At 34.3% G+C, this 5,417-nt stretch overlaps 1 pseudogene; it reads left to right on the top strand.

Moving 5' to 3' along the window:
* Positions 1-468: 468 nt before the first annotated feature.
* Positions 469-1,396, top strand: LOC146405415 (olfactory receptor 2AJ1-like; annotated as a pseudogene).
* Positions 1,397-5,417: the final 4,021 nt, after the last annotated feature.

Genomic DNA, 5,417 nt, shown 5'->3' with positions numbered 1-5,417 from the left:
TCAGAGATGTAGCCACCGGCCTACACCAGAGCCACAGCAATGCTAGATCCAAGCTGTGTCTGTGACCTACACCACAGCTCACAACAATGTTGGATCCTTAACCCACTGAGCAAGGCTAGGGATCAAACCCATAACCTCGTGGTTCTTGAATTCATTTCTGTTGAGCCACGATGGGAACTCCCAAGGGGATTGTTTATTTCATTATAATAAAATAATTAGTTGATTCAACAACAACAACAAAATGTCCAACTGTAAAACATTCTCAATTTAAAAGTTGGTGAGAATCCTTTGGCTTTATTTCCAAAATATTGCAAAATAGCAATATGCATATTTAATGACATTGCTAAGTATAAAGTAATTTGAGGTTTATGTAAATTTTTCTTCATTTTCACTTTACCTTTTATCAATTTTCGTATTTGTTTATATATTTGCTTATTTATTTATTTTAGTTTTACCTAAGAATTCATAATGGGGCCTACGAATCACACTTTCAGCAGTGACTTCATTCTTTTGGGTCTCTTCTCCTCTTCCCAAACAAGTTTAATTTTCTTCTCATTTATGGTCATCATTTTTATTATGACTACAACAGAAAATTAATTCATGATTCTCCTTATCCACAGGGAATCACGACTCCACACTCCAATGTATTTTCTACTCAGCCATCTCTCTTTCATGTATATCTTGCATATCTCCAACACTGTACCCAAAGTGATCACTGACTTTCTCTCAGGCAACAGGACTATTACATTTGCAGATTGTGGCTTCCAAATATTGGTCCTTCACCCTCTTGGGTAGTGAATGCCCGGCAGCAATGTCCTATGATCTTTATGTAGCCATCTGTCACCCACTGCTCTACCCTATTCTTAGGAATGACTATGTCAGCATCCTCATGGCTGGAAGGTCCTGGCATATTGGGACAGTCAACTCCATTCTTCACACAGCTTACACACTGCATTTTCCTTTCTGTGGCTCAAGAGCCATTGACTAATTTTTGGCGAAGTCCCAGCCATTTTTGGGTTGTCCTGTGTGGACACAACACACTATGAATGAGGAGTTTACGTAGGTGGCATCATTTTCCTGCTCATCCCTTTGTCCCTCATCTTTGCGTCTCATGTTCAAATTCTCCTTACTGTCTTCCAAACGAAATCATCATAAATAAGGAAAAAGTCATCTTCTACCTGTTCTTCCACACGACTGTGGTCATCATGTACTATGGGCCATTTATTTTCACATATATGATACCTAAAAAGTATCACATTCTAGGGCAATATAAGTTCCTGGCAGTATTCTGTACTATCCTCACACCCTCTTTCAACCCCATTATCTACAACATTAGAAATAATGTTAGAGGCAATGAAAATATGATCAAAAGTATTTTCTCCATAAAATGTTGTAGGGAAAATGCTTACAGTATGTGTTGTTTTCTATTTCTATACTAAATATTTAGAGTTTATATTTTGTCCATATCTCTAGAAAAACATTAGAGTTTTTCTCTCTTCAAGGTGGAAAGAAATAGATGTTTCCAAAAGCTTGATAATAGTAAAGTTGTCACAAATATTTTATAAATACATATATCTAAAACTGTATCTATCAATCTGTGTTGCCAATTATAATCACCAGAACCACTTGGAAATAAAAAGATGACTAAAGGCTTCCATTATTATCCTACTAAAATTGTACAAATTTCTAAAATTTATCTTTTATAATACCATGGCATTATATACATGTGTCTACACACATATATATGGTGAGAGCAAGAAAGAGAGAGGGAAATATAATTTCTATAATTTTACAAAATTGTGAAATGATATTTCAAAACTTTAAACAAGTTATCAAAATTTATACAAGTTCATAAGTGAAAATGATTAAAGTGGGGAAAAATTCACAAACTTGAAGTTATTAGATAAATAAATGCTGATGATGTAATGAACAACATGGTGACCATAGTTAACAGTGCTATCTATATACTATATTTGAAAGTTACTAAGAGAGTAGATTTTAAAAGATCTCATCTAAAAAAAAAATTGCCTGTGTTCACTGATAGACATACCTAAAATTACTGTGGTAATATTTTTGCAATACATTCATATATCAAAATATCCTGTTTTTCACCTAAATCTAAGACAATGTTATATCAGTTATATCTAAATGTAATAGGAAAAAATAAATGTATTAGTATTATTAAGTAAATAACATATATTCAATGAATTTTTTTTATGATGTTATTAAATAAATATCATCAATATTAATATTTATTATGCTATTTAAAAATAGCATTTGATTTCTATAAACATGATTTCTAAATATGGAAAATAAAAAATTTGGAAATACTCAACCCATGTTGTCATACACATGAAGCAAAAAATTTTGCATAACAGAGTGTGCACACATTCATCCCTTCCTTGTCACAACCAGGGTCCCTGACTCTTTACTGTTATGTCTAAAGAAGAGGGCTGAACCTCAGCATGGAAGAAATCATGCAGAGAGAGTCCAGCAACAGTCTAGTGGGCATAAGCAATTTCTGTTCCTACCCCCTACTCAGTTTAATTGAATAAATGTTAAGGAAACAAAATGTTCAATTACATAAAATTGCAAACCAATACCAACACATTTACCAATTTGCCTTCTCCAGGAAGTTTCAAAAGTAAGAATTATTCATAAACTCCACTTAAAATATCAATTTATCAAATGCTTTGTTTTGAAATCTTTGTTACTTAAGAAGTATATATAAACATACCTATATATTATATATGTTAATGTGCATATATATATATTAATTGTGATAAAAAATAAGGTACAGTACCCCCGACCCTTATCCACGGAGATATGGTCCAATGCCCCCGGTGGATGCCTAAAACCAAAGATAATACTCAATGTTATTTACAATGTTTTTTTCCTATGCATGCATACCTATGATAAATAATAATTTATAAATTAGGCACAGTAAGATATTAACAAAAAGTAACAGAAAAATGGAACAATTATGTCAATAGACTGAAGAGAATGTTATGTGAATGTGGTCTCTTACTATTTAAAATGCATGAATTGTCTAGTTGTGTAAATTTCAATTAGCATTTTCAGACCATGGTTGATCTTTGGTAAATAAAATCACAGGAAGGGAAACCTAAGATAAGGAAGGGGGAGGGGGATCTGCAGTATTCATTCTTTGCTGTAAGCAAAAATCCAGTATTTGATTAGCATATTCTGAAAAATTCTACAAATCTCAGTCCTGGGCATATATCCAGAAAATATGAACATTTTAATTCAAAAAGATATATTACTTCAATGTCCATAGCAGTACTATTTGCATTAGCCAAGGCATGGAAAAACTCAAGCACTCACCAATAGATGTTTGATTTAAAAAGATATTGATAGACAGATGTAAAGTGGAATGTTACTCCAGACATAAAAAATGAAATATTGTTATGTGAAACAACAGGGATGGACCTAGAGATTAGCATACTAAGTGAAGTAAGTCAGAGAAAGATTATAAGATCTTACTTATATGTGGAATCTAAAAATATAATACAAATGAATCTATATACAAAACAGAAACATTCTTTTTTCTTTACTCTGTTCCATAACAGTGATGCCCACTTGCCTATCTTCCACCATGCTTATTTGTTCTTCTTCATCCTGTAATCTGCTATTGGTTCCTTCCAGTGATTTTTTCATTTTAGTCATTGTGTTGTTCACACATTTCTGAACATAAATATCTCTGCTTGTTTATTCTTTAAATCTTCTCTTTCTTTGTTAAATGTTTCCTGTAAATTATCAACATTTGCCTCCAATTTTTTTTCTGAGTTCTTGGATCACCCTTACTATCATTACTCTAAAGTCTTTTTCATGGAAGTTGCTTAATTCCACTTCATTTAGCTGTTCTTCTGGGGATTCTTCCTGTTCCTTTATCGGTCTAACATTTCTTTGCTGTTTCATTTAGTCTAGCTTTCTGTGAGATATCTTTTTTGCAAACTACAGGGTTGGAGACTCTCTTGCTTCTGCCACCTAATGGTAAAGTTGATACAGGCCCTTGTGGCAAGCTTCCTGATTAGAGGGACTGGTGCCTGCCCACTGGTAAGTGGAGCTGAGTTTTGTCCCTATGATAGGTGGGGCTTTGTCTGTGAGTGTGGTAAGTTACCTGTGTGTCAAGGAGGACTTAAGGGAGTCTGATGATGTGTGGGACTGTTTTCCAACCTGTAAGTTGTTTGGCCTGGCACTTCTTAGCCTTGATGTGTGGAGTGAGATTTTTACAAAATAGCCACCTCCAGGGAATGTCACATGAATGATTATTTCCTGAAAACTCCACCTCCAAGTTCCTGCCCCCACAGTGAGCCACAGCTGGCCCATGTTTTTCTAGGAGACCTTCCAATACCCGCATGTGTGACCCAGATTCCTATGGAGTCCCTGTTTTGCCCTGGGACCCAGTGCACATGAAAACCGGTGTATGCCCTCCAAAAGAATAGTCTCTTTTTTCTTCAGTCTTGTGGATTTTCTGTGCTCAGGCCATAATGATCTTAAATGTCTAATTCTCCAAGGGCTCCTCTTTACCATGTCACACCCTAGCCTGGGGAACCTGACATGGGGTTTGGAACACTCACTCCTGTGGGACAGCCTCTGTAATATAGTCATAAAACAACAACAATAATAATTGTATGGAAATACAAATTACACCACATATCCAAAGCAACCTAAAAAAGAAAATGTAGCTGGAGAAATCAGGTGCCCTTACTTCCAAACTACAAAGCTACAGTCAACAAAACAGTATGGTAATGGCACAAAAACAGAAATATAGACCAAAGCAACAGGATAAAAAGCCAAGAATTAAACCCATTCACCTATAACCAACTAATATACAATGAAACAATATACAATGCATAAAAGACTCTCTTCAATAAGCAATACTGGGCAAGCTGAACAACTATACATAAGAGAATGAAGACAGAACATTCTCTTACACCATAAAAAAAATAAATTCCAAATGGATTAAAGAAGTAAATGTAAGACTGGATACTACAAAACTCTTAGAGGAAAAAATAGCCTGAACACTCTCTGACATAAACTGCAACAATACCTTCTTGGATTCATCTCCTAGATTAATGAAAATAAAAACAAAAATAAACAATTGTAAACAAGTGGGACCTAATTAAACTTAAAATTTTTGCACAGCCCATGAAACCATAAATGAAATGAAAAGGCAACCCAAAGTATGCGAGAAAATATTTGCAAATGAAGCGACTGACAAGGGATTTATCTCTAAAATATACAAATACCCCCTGCAGCTCATTATAAAAAAAAGAAAATTTTAAAAAATGGGCAGAAAATCTAAATAGACATTTCTCTGAAGAAGACAGATGGCCAAAAATGCACATGAAAAGACACTCAACATCACTAATTATTAGAGAAATGCAAATCAAATC

Source organism: Sus scrofa, chromosome 2, assembly GCF_054392235.1.
Source record: "Sus scrofa isolate SSC_HxYL_T2T_F1_AM1 chromosome 2, Sscrofa_HxYL_maternal_Yorkshire_Landrace_v2.0, whole genome shotgun sequence".
NCBI classification, from domain to species: domain Eukaryota; kingdom Metazoa; phylum Chordata; class Mammalia; order Artiodactyla; family Suidae; genus Sus; species Sus scrofa.
The sequence above is the reverse complement of the archived record's forward strand: the minus strand, read 5'-3'. Positions and strand labels throughout refer to the sequence as shown.